The 14,804-nt window shown below is 39.9% G+C and overlaps 1 long non-coding RNA gene across 1 annotated transcript in view; it reads left to right on the top strand.

Moving 5' to 3' along the window:
• The window catches only part of LOC136702406 (uncharacterized), a 12,260-nt gene extending 573 nt beyond the window's left edge, over nucleotides 1–11,687 (top strand). Inside the window, exons 2-8 of the long non-coding RNA XR_010803914.1 lie at nucleotides 746–920; nucleotides 1,924–2,296; nucleotides 2,698–2,794; nucleotides 4,428–4,529; nucleotides 7,358–7,459; nucleotides 9,093–9,194; nucleotides 10,584–11,687. This is a non-coding gene — a long non-coding RNA (uncharacterized lncRNA). The remainder of the gene's footprint in view (nucleotides 1–745; nucleotides 921–1,923; nucleotides 2,297–2,697; nucleotides 2,795–4,427; nucleotides 4,530–7,357; nucleotides 7,460–9,092; nucleotides 9,195–10,583) is intronic.
• Nucleotides 11,688–14,804: the final 3,117 nt, after the last annotated feature.

The following is a 14,804-nucleotide window of genomic DNA, read 5'->3' as shown; positions in this document are numbered from 1 at the left end:
ATTCACTTGAGAGAGAAAGACAGACGGGAAAGTTAAATTAAAGTGCCAATATGTGGGTTTTTGTAATTACTTTAAATCACGTAAAATTGCTTAAATATATGGCTTTACTCGGTAATGTGACGCTTATTTTAGTCTTATTTGTGTGTATAGAGAGAGAATGGGAGTTATTAATCTGTTTCAAATGTTTTAAAGGGCTATATTTCCGTGTGAGAGTAGTGCAGAGAGAAAGAGGCTCTTAAATGTGACGTTAACAACAGCTTTCGTGCTTTAGCTAACGTTATACTGGATACAGAGAGAATATTCGGCTGTTTTTGTAAAATTAAGTTTTTAAAGGACTCTGTTTCCATGAATGCATGTTGGAGACAGAGAGACAGTTACTTCAGCTGTTTACATTATAGAGGCCAGTTAGAGGCAAGTGTTTAAGGCGACGCTTCATTTGTAAATGTTTAATATCGAGAGTAAACGTGATATTTTATTAGAATCATATAATCAGAGTTTTATTAAATCTGTATTTTCAGTGCATTCACTTGAGAAAGTGCCAATATGTGGGTTTTTGTAATTAGTTTAAATCACGTAAAATTGCTTTGAGATGTTAAAAATCTGCAAATCTAAAACAATGTGTTTGACAGTGTAGCCTATGGTTATATTTGCAACTCCTTCATTTGAAAATCAGTGAGCATTTGGTGTGTACTATAAGCCTGACTTGCTTGTAACATTTGGTTTGTTTGTATTTGTTTACTTTTAGGGAGAGAGAGATTTTGGAGAGGGAGACAGCAGAAGCCGTTCCTGGGCAGGTGGAAAGAGGAAAAGGGAAAGATCTGGGAGGAGAAAAAGGAGAGTAATGCACTGACCCCTCGACTGATCTGCATCTAAGCTCAGAATACGAGAACTGTTTATTCACATTTAGATGTGTACTTACAGTAAGTGAGTGAATGAATTACTGTGTTCCTCCATAGCTCCAGACTAACCTTAACATGCTCCCTATTCTCCTCACAAACATTCATCAGTTCCTCAAAGTACTCCTTCCACCCTTCAAATATCATCTCTTCATTAGTCTGCACAATACCTTCTACATTCATTATCATCCTAACATGCTGTACATCCTCACATCCTGTTCCTCTCTCATCTCGCCAGTCCATACATGTCTTTTATTCTAACCTCACTATCCATATTCTCATACAACTTTTCACGTGCATTTTCCCTAGCCTTTGTCACTTCTCCGTTTGCTTGATGCTGCATTTTTTTTGTATTTCTTTAGACATCTCTCTTGAGATTCCAATTCTATTTTGTCGACCACTTCCTTCTTAAGATTTCCTGCATGATCTCCTCATTCCAGCACAGTCTCCTCCCTTCCTTCCTCTGTCCATACAACAAACACAGTACCTGTAGCCGATTCCCTCACTGCTTTTGCAGTCTCTGCCCATCTGTCCATCACCTCGTCCACCCCACCTAGCATCTGCCTCACCTCCTCCCTGAATCACACACCGTACTGTTCTTACTTTAACGTCCACCATCTGATCTGTGATTTAGCCCTCACCCACTTCCTTTTCTTCACCTCCAAATACATCCTACCTACCACCACCGTCTGATGATGCCTTGCTATACTTCACCCCTGCCACCACCTTACAGTCACTAAATTACTTCAGGTTGCTTCGCCTGCATAAAACATAGTCCACATGTGTAGACCTTCCTCTACTCTTAAATGTCACCCTATGCTCTTCATTCTTCTGAAAATAAGTATTTACTACTGCCATTTGCATTTTTTGGGGCAAATTCTACCACCATATCATCTACCTCTCTCCTTTTACCAGTCATATTGCTAACGTTCAGTGTTTCCACTCTCACCTCCACCTTCCTCACCCTCTTCTTTATTTTGTCTCTCAACTCTTGTTCCCTCTCTCCTTCTCCTCCTGTGACCCACAGTATCCCAATTTCCACTGGTACACTGGCAGGAAACAATCCCAATGGTGGACGTTGTTAACCCGGGCCTTCTCTGATCCGATATGGAACTCTTGTTAGTGATCTGCATTGTTAATTTGACATAGTTTATACAAAAGATAATCTTTCTGACACAACCCTCCCTATTTATACACGCTTGGGACCAGCATTACAATGCAATGTATTTCAGTGGCTAGGTTATGATTTGTCTGCCTACATTTACGCATATTGTGAGTTCCAGGAGGACAGTACAATTGAGACGGAGGAGAGTGAAAGCACTTGATGAAGCAGCACAGAATGTCATCAGTGCCACTATCAACACCAATGTATTGGAAGGTATCTCTAAACTCATATAAAGGTAAATCTAGTATAATCTTTTCTACAAGATTAAATTGTGCATTATGTTTTTTTTTTTTTTTTTTTGCCTGTATAGTTCACTTAATGTTTTAAATTAGCAGCCTTTAAGCAGTTGTAGAGTAGTTATTTGTAATATAAGGAGTACTGGTAATATTCAGCTTTTTATTTTTATTTTCTGCTAAATGCTAATGTGTTTTTAAAACTTTTCAATTTTTGAACTGAAGCTAGGTTATGCATAATATGTAGATTAAAATAAAAGATTGTGTATTCATTAAATTACACTGATAGTCTCATTTCTGGTTACCAAATGTTTAATATTAAATTGTTTAATATTAAATTGTAATGTTAAATTGATATTTCATTAACTGTAGGCTGTTTTACTGTTGTTTGAAATCTCTGTAGAAGGCATGAGAGGACACCGCTGACATGATGGACATGGTAGAACAAACCCACTGAGCTTCCGGTCCTGTGCTCAGCGCTGGAGCTCCGTCCTCTGACGGTATTTAAAAAGGTTTCATATACATATAGTCACTGAAATAGGTTTTAGTGAGGTAGGTCACTGTGGTCAGTTGAAGTTAATTTCTCTGGTACAAAATTGTGATAGTTCATTGCTTTTGGGTGAGGCCTTAGGGATGGTACTGGTTACACATACTCTCAGGTCGTACGTTGTGGGGACCCTCTCAGGACGGAACTATTGAAAAGGTTTTGGTCAAATGTGCACACACACACTGTCAGGTCTAGCATAGTGGGGTCCCCGTTTAGGGAGAAACACCTACTAAAGCAGTACACGCACAGGTCAATATACAGACAGTTTATCTGAACTACAGTGTACATTACCCCATGACTGATGTCACTGAGTGTCTAGTTTGAATTTGTTATTATTTTCTTTTCTGACACAGCTCTTTAAGCTTATATTAGTGACACACACTGTCAGGTCTAGCATAGTGGGGTCCCCGTTTAGGGAGACACACCTACTAAAGCAGTACACTCACAGGTCAATATACAGAGAGTTTATCTGAACTACAGTGTACATTACCCCATGACTGATGTCACTGAGGGTCTAGTTTGAATTTGTTATTATTTTCTTTTCTGACACACCTCTTTAAACTTATATTAGTGACACACACTGTCAGGTCTAGCATAGAGGGGTCCCCTTCTAGGGAGACACTCCTACTATAGCAGTACACTCACAGGTCAATATACAGACAGCGTTTCTGAACTACACTGTAGATTAGCTCATGACTGATGTCACTGAGAGTTTAGTTTGAATTTGTTATTATTTTCTTTTCTGACACAGCGCTTTAAGCTTATATTAGTGACACACACTGTCAGGTCTAGCCTAGTGGGGTCCCCGTTTAGGGAGACACACCTACTAAAGCAGTACACTTACAGGTCAATATACAGACAGTTTATCTGAACTACAGTGTACATTACCTCATGACTGATGTCACTGAGGGTCTAGTTTGAATTTGTTATTATTTTCTTTTCTGACACAGCTCTTTAAGCTTATATTAATGACACACACTGTCAGGTCTGGCATAGAGGGGTCCCTTTCTAGGGAGAAACTCCTACTATAGCAGTACACTCACATCTCAGTATACAGACAGCTTTTCTGAACTACAGTGTACGTTACCTCATGACTGATGTCACTGAGGGTCTAGTTTGAATTTGTTATTATTTTCTTTTCTGACACAGCTCTTTCAGGTTATATTAGTGACACACACTGTCAGGTCTAGCATAGAGGGGTCCCCTTCTAGGGAGACACTCCTACTATAGCAGTACACTCACAGGTCAATATACAGGCAGCGTTTCTGAACTACAGTGTACGTTACCTTATGACTGATGTCACTGACGGTCTAGTTTAAATTGGTTATTTACTTTTCTGATTCAGCTCTTTCAGGTTGTATTGGCGGTTGTATTGGTGGTATAATCTGAAATTGTTACTTTTGTCAGGACAAATGTGTCTTACGTTTTTTAATACCATGGTGTATCCATGTCAAGTCAATTTGACTCAGCAATTGTTTAACTGATGAGAGATTAAACATGTTGTAAAATGTATTGCACTTTAAATACTAATGTATTTGTGTGTGGTGTTCACCGAAATGTTTTACTGTTGTTTGAAATCTCTGTAGAAGGCATGAGAGGACACCGCTGACACGATGGACATGGTAGAACAAACCCACTGAGCTTCCGGTCCTGTGCTCAGCGCTGGAGCTCCGTCCTCTGACTTGGAGGTATTTAAAAAGGTTTCATGTCCATATAGTCACTGAAATAGGTTTTAGTGAGGCAGGTCACTGTGGTCAGTTGAAGTTAATTTCTCTGGTACAAAATTGTGATAGTTCATTGCTTTTGGGTGAGGCCTTAGGGATGGTACTGGTTACACACACTCTCAGGCCTTACGTTGTGGGGACCCTCTCAGGACGGAACTATTGAAAAGGTTTTGGTCAAATGTGCACACACACACTGTCAGGTCTAGCATAGTGGGGTCCCCGTTTAGGGAGTAACACCTACTAAAGCAGTACACTCACAGGTCAATATACAGACAGTTTATCTGAACTACAGTGTACATTACCCCATGACTGATGTCACTGAGGGTCTAGTTTGAATTTGTTATTATTTTCTTTTCTGACACAGCTCTTTAAGCTTATATTAGTGACACACACTGTCAGGTCTAGCATAGTGGGGTCCCCGTTTAGGGAGACACACCTACTAAAGCAGTACACTCACAGGTCAATATACAGACAGTTTATCTGAACTACAGTGTACATTACCCCATGACTGATGTCACTGAGGGTCTAGTTTGAATTTGTTATTATTTTCTTTTCTGACACACCTCTTTAAACTTATATTAGTGACACACACTGTCAGGTCTAGCATAGAGGGGTCCCCTTCTAGGGAGACACTCCTACTATAGCAGTACACTCACAGGTCAATATACAGACAGCGTTTCTGAACTACAGTGTACATTAGCTCATGACTGATGTCACTGAGAGTTTAGTTTGAATTTGTTATTATTTTCTTTTCTGACACAGCGCTTTAAGCTTACATTAGTTACACACACTGTCAGGTCTTGCATAGTGGGGTCCCCGTTTAGGGAGACACACCTACTAAAGCAGTACACTCACAGGTCAATATACAGACAGTTTATCTGAACTACAGTGTACATTACCCCATGACTGATGTCACTGAGGGTTTAGTTTGAATTTGTTATTATTTTCTTTTCTGACACAGCTCTTTAAGCTTATATTAGTGACACACACTGTCAGGTCTAGCCTAGTGGGGTCCCCGTTTAGGGAGACACACCTACTAAAGCAGTACACTCACAGGTCAAAATACAGACAGTTTATCTGAACTACAGTGTACATTACCTCATGACTGATGTCACTGAGGGTCTAGTTTGAATTTGTTATTATTTTCTTTTCTGACACAGCTCTTTAAGCTTATATTAATGACACACACTGTCAGGTCTGGCATAGAGGGGTCCCTTTCTAGGGAGAAACTCCTACTATAGCAGTACACTCACATCTCAATATACAGACAGCTTTTCCGAACTACAGTGTGCGTTACTTCATGACTGATGTCACTGAGGGTTTAGTTTGAATTTGTTATTATTTTTTTTTCTGACACAGCTCTTTCAGGTTATATTAGTGACACACACTGTCAGGTCTGGCATAGAGGGGTCCCTTTCTAGGTAGAAACTCCTACTATAGCAGTACACTCACAGGTCAATATACAGACAGCTTTTCCGAACTACAGTGTACGTTACCTCATGACTGATGTCACTGAGGGTTTAGTTTGAATTTGTTATTATTTTCTTTTCTGACACAGCTCTTTCAGGTTATATTAGTGACACACACTGTCAGGTCTAGCATAGAGGGGTCCCCTTCTAGGGAGACACTCCTACTATAGCAGTACACTCACAGGTCAATATACAGACAGCGTTTCTGAACTACACTGTACATTAGCTCATGACTGATGTCACTGAGAGTTTAGTTTGAATTTGTTATTATTTTCTTTTCTGACACAGCGCTTTAAGCTTACATTAGTTACACACACTGTCAGGTCTTGCATAGTGGGGTTCCCGTTTAGGGAGACACACCTACTAAAGCAGTACACTCACAGGTCAATATACAGACAGTTTATCTGAACTACAGTGTACATTACCCCATGACTGATGTCACTGAGGGTTTAGTTTGAATTTGTTATTATTTTCTTTTCTGACACAGCTCTTTAAGCTTATATTAGTGACACACACTGTCAGGTCTAGCCTAGTGGGGTCCCCGTTTAGGGAGACACACCTACTAAAGCAGTACACTCACTGGTCAAAATACAGACAGTTTATCTGAACTACAGTGTACATTACCTCATGACTGATGTCACTGAGGGTCTAGTTTGAATTTGTTATTTTTTTTCTTTTCTGACACAGCTCTTTAAGCTTATATTAATGACACACACTGTCAGGTCTGGCATAGAGGGGTCCCTTTCTAGGGAGAAACTCCTACTATAGCAGTACACTCACATCTCAATAAACAGACAGCTTTTCCGAACTACAGTGTACGTTACCTCATGACTGATGTCACTGAGGATTTAGTTTGAATTTGTTATTATTTTCTTTTCTGACACAGCTCTTTCAGGTTATATTAGTGACACACACTGTCAGGTCTAGCATAGAGGGGTCCCCTTCTAGGGAGACACTCCTACTGTAGCAGTACACTCACAGGTCAATATACAGGCAGCGTTTCTGAACTACAGTGTACGTTACCTTATGACTGATGTCACTGAGGGTCTAGTTTAAATTGGTTATTTACTTTTCTGATTCAGCTCTTTCAGGTTGTATTGGCGGTTGTATTGGTGGTATAATCTGAAATTGTTACTTGTGTCAGGACAAATGTGTCTTACGTTTTTTAATACCATGGTGTATCCATGTCAAGTCAATTTGACTCAGCAATTGTTTAACTGATGAGAGATTAAACATGTTGTAAAATGTATTGCACTTTAAATACTAATGTATTTGTGTGTGGTGTTCACCGAAATGTTTTACTGTTGTTTGAAATCTCTGTAGAAGGCATGAGAGGACACCGCTGACACGATGGACATGGTAGAACAAACCCACTGAGCTTCCGGTCCTGTGCTCAGCGCTGGAGCTCCGTCCTCTGACTTGGAGGTATTTAAAAAGGTTTCATGTCCATATAGTCACTGAAATAGGTTTTAGTGAGGCAGGTCACTGTGGTCAGTTGAAGTTAATTTCTCTGGTACAAAATTGTGATAGTTCATTGCTTTTGGGTGAGGCCTTAGGGATGGTACTGGTTACACACACTCTCAGGCCTTACGTTGTGGGGACCCTCTCAGGACGGAACTATTGAAAAGGTTTTGGTCAAATGTGCACACACACACTGTCAGGTCTAGCATAGTGGGGTCCCCGTTTAGGGAGAAACACCTACTAAAGCAGTACACTCACAGGTCAATATACAGACAGTTTATCTGAACTACAGTGTACATTACCCCATGACTGATGTCACTGAGGGTCTAGTTTGAATTTGTTATTATTTTCTTTTCTGACACAGCTCTTTAAGCTTATATTAGTGACACACACTGTCAGGTCTAGCATAGTGGGGTCCCCGTTTAGGGAGACACACCTACTAAAGCAGTACACTCACAGGTCAATATACAGACAGTTTATCTGAACTACAGTGTACATTACCCCATGACTGATGTCACTGAGGGTCTAGTTTGAATTTGTTATTATTTTCTTTTCTGACACACCTCTTTAAACTTATATTAGTGACACACACTGTCAGGTCTAGCATAGAGGGGTCCCCTTCTAGGGAGACACTCCTACTATAGCAGTACACTCACAGGTCAATATACAGACAGCGTTTCTGAACTACAGTGTACATTAGCTCATGACTGATGTCACTGAGAGTTTAGTTTGAATTTGTTATTATTTTCTTTTCTGACACAGCGCTTTAAGCTTACATTAGTTACACACACTGTCAGGTCTTGCATAGTGGGGTCCCCGTTTAGGGAGACACACCTACTAAAGCAGTACACTCACTGGTCAAAATACAGACAGTTTATCTGAACTACAGTGTACATTACCTCATGACTGATGTCACTGAGGGTCTAGTTTGAATTTGTTATTATTTTCTTTTCTGACACAGCTCTTTAAGCTTATATTAATGACACACACTGTCAGGTCTGGCATAGAGGGGTCCCTTTCTAGGGAGAAACTCCTACTATAGCAGTACACTCACATCTCAATAAACAGACAGCTTTTCCGAACTACAGTGTACGTTACCTCATGACTGATGTCACTGAGGATTTAGTTTGAATTTGTTATTATTTTCTTTTCTGACACAGCTCTTTCAGGTTATATTAGTGACACACACTGTCAGGTCTAGCATAGAGGGGTCCCCTTCTAGGGAGACACTCCTACTGTAGCAGTACACTCACAGGTCAATATACAGGCAGCGTTTCTGAACTACAGTGTACGTTACCTTATGACTGATGTCACTGAGGGTCTAGTTTAAATTGGTTATTTACTTTTCTGATTCAGCTCTTTCAGGTTGTATTGGCGGTTGTATTGGTGGTATAATCTGAAATTGTTACTTGTGTCAGGACAAATGTGTCTTACGTTTTTTAATACCATGGTGTATCCATGTCAAGTCAATTTGACTCAGCAATTGTTTAACTGATGAGAGATTAAACATGTTGTAAAATGTATTGCACTTTAAATACTAATATATTTGTGTGTGGTGTTCACCGAAATGTTTTACTGTTGTTTGAAATCTCTGTAGAAGGCATGAGAGGACACCGCTGACACGATGGACATGGTAGAACAAACCCACTGAGCTTCCGGTCCTGTGCTCAGCGCTGGAGCTCCGTCCTCTGACTTGGAGGTATTTAAAAAGGTTTCATGTCCATATAGTCACTGAAATAGGTTTTAGTGAGGTAGGTCACTGTGGTCAGTTGAAGTTAATTTCTCTGGTACAAAATTGTGATAGTTCATTGCTTTTGGGTGAGGCCTTAGGGATGGTTACACACACTCTCAGGCCTTACGTTGTGGGGACCCTCTCAGGACGGAACTATTGAAAAGGTTTTGGTCAAATGTGCACACACACACTGTCAGGTCTAGCATAGTGGGGTCCCCGTTTAGGGAGACACACCTACTAAAGCAGTACACTCACAGGTCAATATACAGACAGTTTATCTGAACTACAGTGTACGTTACCTCATGACTGATGTCACTGAGTGTCTAGTTTGAATTTGTTATAATTTTCTTTTCTGACACAGCTCTTTAAGCTTATATTAGTGACACACACGGTCAGGTCTAGCATGGAAGGGTCCCATTCTAGGGAGACACTCCTACTCTAGCAGTACACTCACAGGTCAATATACAGACAGTGTTTCTGAACTACAGTGTACATTACCTCATGATTGATGTCACTGAGGGTCTAGTTTGAATTTGTTATTATTTTCTTTTCTGACACAGCGCTTTAAGCTTACATTAGTGACACAAACTGTCAGTTCTAGCATAGTGGGGTCCCCGTTTAGGTAGAAACACCTACTAAAGCAGTACACTCACAGGTCAATATACAGACAGTTTATCTGAACTACAGTGTACATTACCCCATGACTGATGTCACTGAGGTTCTAGTTTGAATTTGTTATTATTTTCTTTTCTGATAAAGCTCTTTAAGATTATATTAGTGACACACACTGTCAGGTCTAGCATAGTGGGGTCCCCGTTTAGGGAGAAACACCTACTAAAGCAGTACACGCACAGGTCAATATACAGGCAGTTTATCTGAACTACAGTGTACATTACCTCATGACTGATGTCACTGAGGGTCTAGTTTGAATTTGTTATTATTTTCTTTTCTGACACAGCGCTTTAAGGTTGTATTGGTGACACACACTGTCAGGTCTAGCGTCGTAGGGACAACTTCTAGGAAGACACTCCTACTACAGCAGTACACTCACAGGTCAATATACAGACAGCTTTTCTGAACTACAGTGTATGTTACCTCATGACTGGTGTCACTGAGGGTCTAGTTTGAATTTGTTATTATTTTCTTTTCTGATACAGCTCTTTAAGGTTTTATTGGTGACACACACTGTCAGGTCTAGCGTCGTAGGGACCACTTCTAGGGAGACACTCCTACTATAGCAGTACACTCACAGGTCAATATACAGACAGCTTTTCTCAACTACAGTGTATGTTACCTCATGACTGGTGTCACTGAGGGTCTAGTTTGAATTTGTTATTATTTTCTTTTCTGACACAGCTCTTTCAGTTTGTATTGATGACACACACTGTCAGGTCTAGCATCGTAGGGACCACTTCTAGGGAGACACTCCTACTATAGCAGTACACTCACAGGTCAGTATACAGACAACAGTTTCTGAACTACAGTTTACGTTACAGTGTATTTCTCTAAGTAATATGCATTTTCCCCAAGTATTTTTTTTCTTTTCCACAACTGCTGACTAGATTTTCAGCTGGTTCTGATAACTCCTCCACAGCTGCCCATAGTTTTCGGCACCTGATATCGAAGTTCACATGCATGGATTCAGCAAACTTGGCTACAAATCCCATAACACCTATCTCTACTGGTCTTGCATGTGCCTGCCACCCACGTTCTGTACAGTTCCCAAACTTTGTTCGATATTTGGACACTGAAAGCCGTGTTTGGTATTGAACCAACACAGGACACCATTTATTATATTGTTTTGAGGTTAGACTGTAAAAACTTATAGTTTGAAACAGACAGAAGCTCTGCAGGTCTCCCTTAGCCAGAGGGAGGGGCAGGTACTCCACAGAACATGCTTCTCATTGGTCCTCACTTGTATTAACTGTCCATGATTTATTTATATGAATTGTAATTAGTGAAGTATTTAAAATAGTAAAGCTATAAATGTGTCCCTAAATTTGGTTTCAGAAAGTTGGCAGCCTACAATTTCATAAATCACACTGCTTATTATTATAGAAAGAATAATTGTGCCCACACACTTTTACACAGGCCCACCCAAAGATCAATTTGTGGCTATGCCACTGATGTAGTTAACGTTTAGTCATAGTTCCTAGTTTGAATAAATGTAATAATATAAACTGGACTTGCTGCCACATCAGGCCATTGGTCTCGTTACACATACAATGCTGGGGTTTGCATTCTTGCAATTTGCTGCTGATACAATTTAAATACAAAAATTCAGGTATCTCGTTTCCACCTGCCACTATCACTTCTCTCATTGAAGTGTTTGTAAAATAAAATAACTGTAGTTAGTAAGGCCTACCGATTTACATAGACTTAATATATTAACCGAAATAATAAATCTTGTAAAGTACTGTATGAAAAAATATGAGAATGACACCCTGCCTTTACGATGTTTGTTGGATGTGGCCCTTGATTAAAAGTAATTGGGGACCCCTACTCTATTGTATCTCTGATAGTGCATTTCCACCAAAAAGGAACCAGAACGGTTCCAGTTCGCAAGGTGAATTTGGAACCGTTTGGTATGTTTCCATCTACACAAACTGGTTCGCGACCTAGAAAAGTTTGTTCCCAGCTGAGTTTCAAATGCAGCGTTATTGCACTGCGGAGCTTGACAGGGTCATTTACAACGTTTCAAATAAATAAATAAAAAGAAATAAAACAGGAACACGCCCTGTTTTCTTGTTTCTGGTGCTGTTTGTGTGCGATTCCATTTGTGTTGGTCAGAGCCGCAGCTCTCGGTTACGTTTCTCTGCTGTTCACAAGCTCAGCAGGACGGCTCTGAACTCGGCAACATTTACACAGTATTATATCTCACTCGGGTCTGACTTCATGGTAAACAAAGAATAAACAATGACTCTAACAATGAGTCTAACAGTCTTTGGTGCTGGCGCTGTATTCAGGCACAGCGACTCCCCCGCTAATGACGTATACCTGTTTCCCCTTTAAACGTGTAGAAACGCAGAAGTTCATTGGAAAGAACCAAGGTTCCAAGAACCAGGAATGGAACCGGTTTAGGAGCCAGAGTTCTTTTGGTGAAATAGCGCTGTGATTGACAGCAACAAATCAATGTTCTGATCGGTTAAATAAACCTCACTATATGATTGGTACAGCTAAAGCTTTCCTATTGGTACATCAGTTGGCCAATCAGGGTCAAAAATTCACAACTGTGAAAAGAGATTTACACAAGCAGCAGAGAAGGTGAATGTGTGCATTTTTTGTCACATTTGGAACATAAAGGTTTGCTCTGGTGCATTTTAAAACAATACTCACAAATGTAATGGACTTTGTAACTGCTTTTGAGCAACTACATACACGAAATTTTAACTGTGCTTGAGCAACTACATACACGTAAAACTAAAATCCACAAATGTATTGGAATGCACAAATTTAAAACAACAACTACAATAATAAATTAAATTCACAAATGTGCAAAAAGGATTTGCATTTGTAAATGAAATGTTGTGAATGTGTGAATCAGTAACTTCTCAAACGGTTTAAAATGTGCAAGAGCAAACCTTTTTAAAGTTCCAAATGTGACAGTGGGAATTTTTGAATGAGATGGAAAAATCCACACATTCTCCTTCTCTGTTGCGTGTGCGAATCTCTTTTTGCAGATGCGGATTTAAGACCCTGTTTTGACGGCCAATTGATGGACCAATAGGAAATCTTTAGCTGGACCAAGCAGATTGTGAGGTTTGTTTAACCAATTGGAACATTGATTTGTTGCTGTCAACCATAGCGCTTTTCCACAAAATGAACTCAGGTCCGTGAACCGCCGCGTTTCTACGGACAGCAGAGAAACGTAAACAAGAGCCGCGGCTTTGATCAACGCACATGCAATTGCGCCTAACTTCACCAGAAATGCATAAAAATGGGGCATGTTCCTGTTTTTTCCTATTATTTATTTATATGAAACGTTGTGAATGACCCTGTCAAGCTCCACTGGGCGATAACGCTGTATTTGAAGCTCTGGGCTCTTGGTTACGTTTCTCCGCTGTTCACAAGTTCAGCAGGATGCCTCTGAACTCAGCCATAGTGTCTCCGTTCATGACGTATTCCTGGTTCCCCTCAAAATGTGTAGAAATGCGGTGGTTCACTGGAAAGAACCAATGTTCCTAGAATCAGGAACAGAACTGGTTCAAGAACCAGAGTTCTTTTGGTGGAAAAGCGCTATGGTTGACAGCAACAAATCCGATTGGTTAAACAAACCTTGCGATCTGATTGGTCCAGCTAAAGCTTTCCTATTGGTCCATCAATTGGCCGTCAAAACAGGGTCTTTAATTCGCAACTGCAAAAAGAGATTCGCACACACAGCAGAGAAGGCGAATGTGTGTTTTTTTCCATCTCATTCAAAAACTCCCACTGTCACATTTGGAACCTTTAAAAAAGGTTTGCTCTTGCACATTTTAAGTATTTTACTGATTCACACATTCACAACATTTCATTTACAAATGCAAATCTTTTTTACACATCTGTGAATTTAAGTTATTGTAGTTGTTGTTTTAAATTTGACGTATACATTTGTGGATTTTAATGTGTATGTAGTTGCTCAAACACAGTTACAAAGTCTGTTACATTTGTGAGTATTGTTTTACAAACTCAAAATTTTTTACCCTTTTTTGACTCCGTATTTGACTCCAGAACATTAGTGCAGAGAGTACAATGCAGTAATTACAGAGATCTTAAAATACATACAGAACAGGACCAGTAGACACAACACAGACAACAGTGTAGTTCTTCTTGAACTCAGGTGTGAGTGTGTGAGAGTGTTTGTGTGAGGGAGAGAGTGTTTGTGAGTGTGAGTGTGAGTGACAAAATGTGTGTGTGCGTGTGTGTTTGTGTGAGATAGAGTGTTTGAGTGTGTGTGTGTGAGACTGTGTGTGTGTGTGTGTGTGTGTGTGTGTGTGTGTGTGTGTGAGAGAGTGTGTGTGTTTGTGAAAGAGTGTGAGAGAATTTGTGTGTACTCACTGCACAGTGAGTGTGTGTGCGAGAGTGTGTGTTTGGGTGTGGGTGTGAGAGAGTGTGTGTGAGAGAGAGTGTGAATGTGTGAGAGTGTGAGTGAGAGTGTGTGAGAGTGTGTGCAACATCCTATTTAAAGGTGTTTAATCAGTTTTTAAAGAACGTTTTTAGTTTTTTACTTTGATACATTAAGTATTCTGATACTTTTAGTATTTTGACTAAATCAGTACTTTACTGAAGTAAGAGATGTGTTTATCTCTCACATCTGATTAACACAAGCACTGATCTTACCTCAGTTTCTCCAGTTTACAGTGAGCACTCTTCAGACCATCACAGAGCTGCTCTACTCTTGAATTCTGCAGTTCATTGTTACTCAGATTCAGTTCTCTCAGACTAGAGCAGTTAGAGCTGAGAGCTGAGGCCAGAGCTGCACAGTCTTTACACGAGAGATTACAGCTCCACAACCTGGAATAGATATATGTACATCAGAACATCAACATTTTACACACACACACACATTGATTCATTAATGTATTTTTTAATTGATAAGAA

This window comes from Hoplias malabaricus, chromosome 7 (genome assembly GCF_029633855.1).
Source record: "Hoplias malabaricus isolate fHopMal1 chromosome 7, fHopMal1.hap1, whole genome shotgun sequence".
Taxonomy (NCBI): domain Eukaryota; kingdom Metazoa; phylum Chordata; class Actinopteri; order Characiformes; family Erythrinidae; genus Hoplias; species Hoplias malabaricus.
The sequence above is the reverse complement of the archived record's forward strand: the minus strand, read 5'-3'. Positions and strand labels throughout refer to the sequence as shown.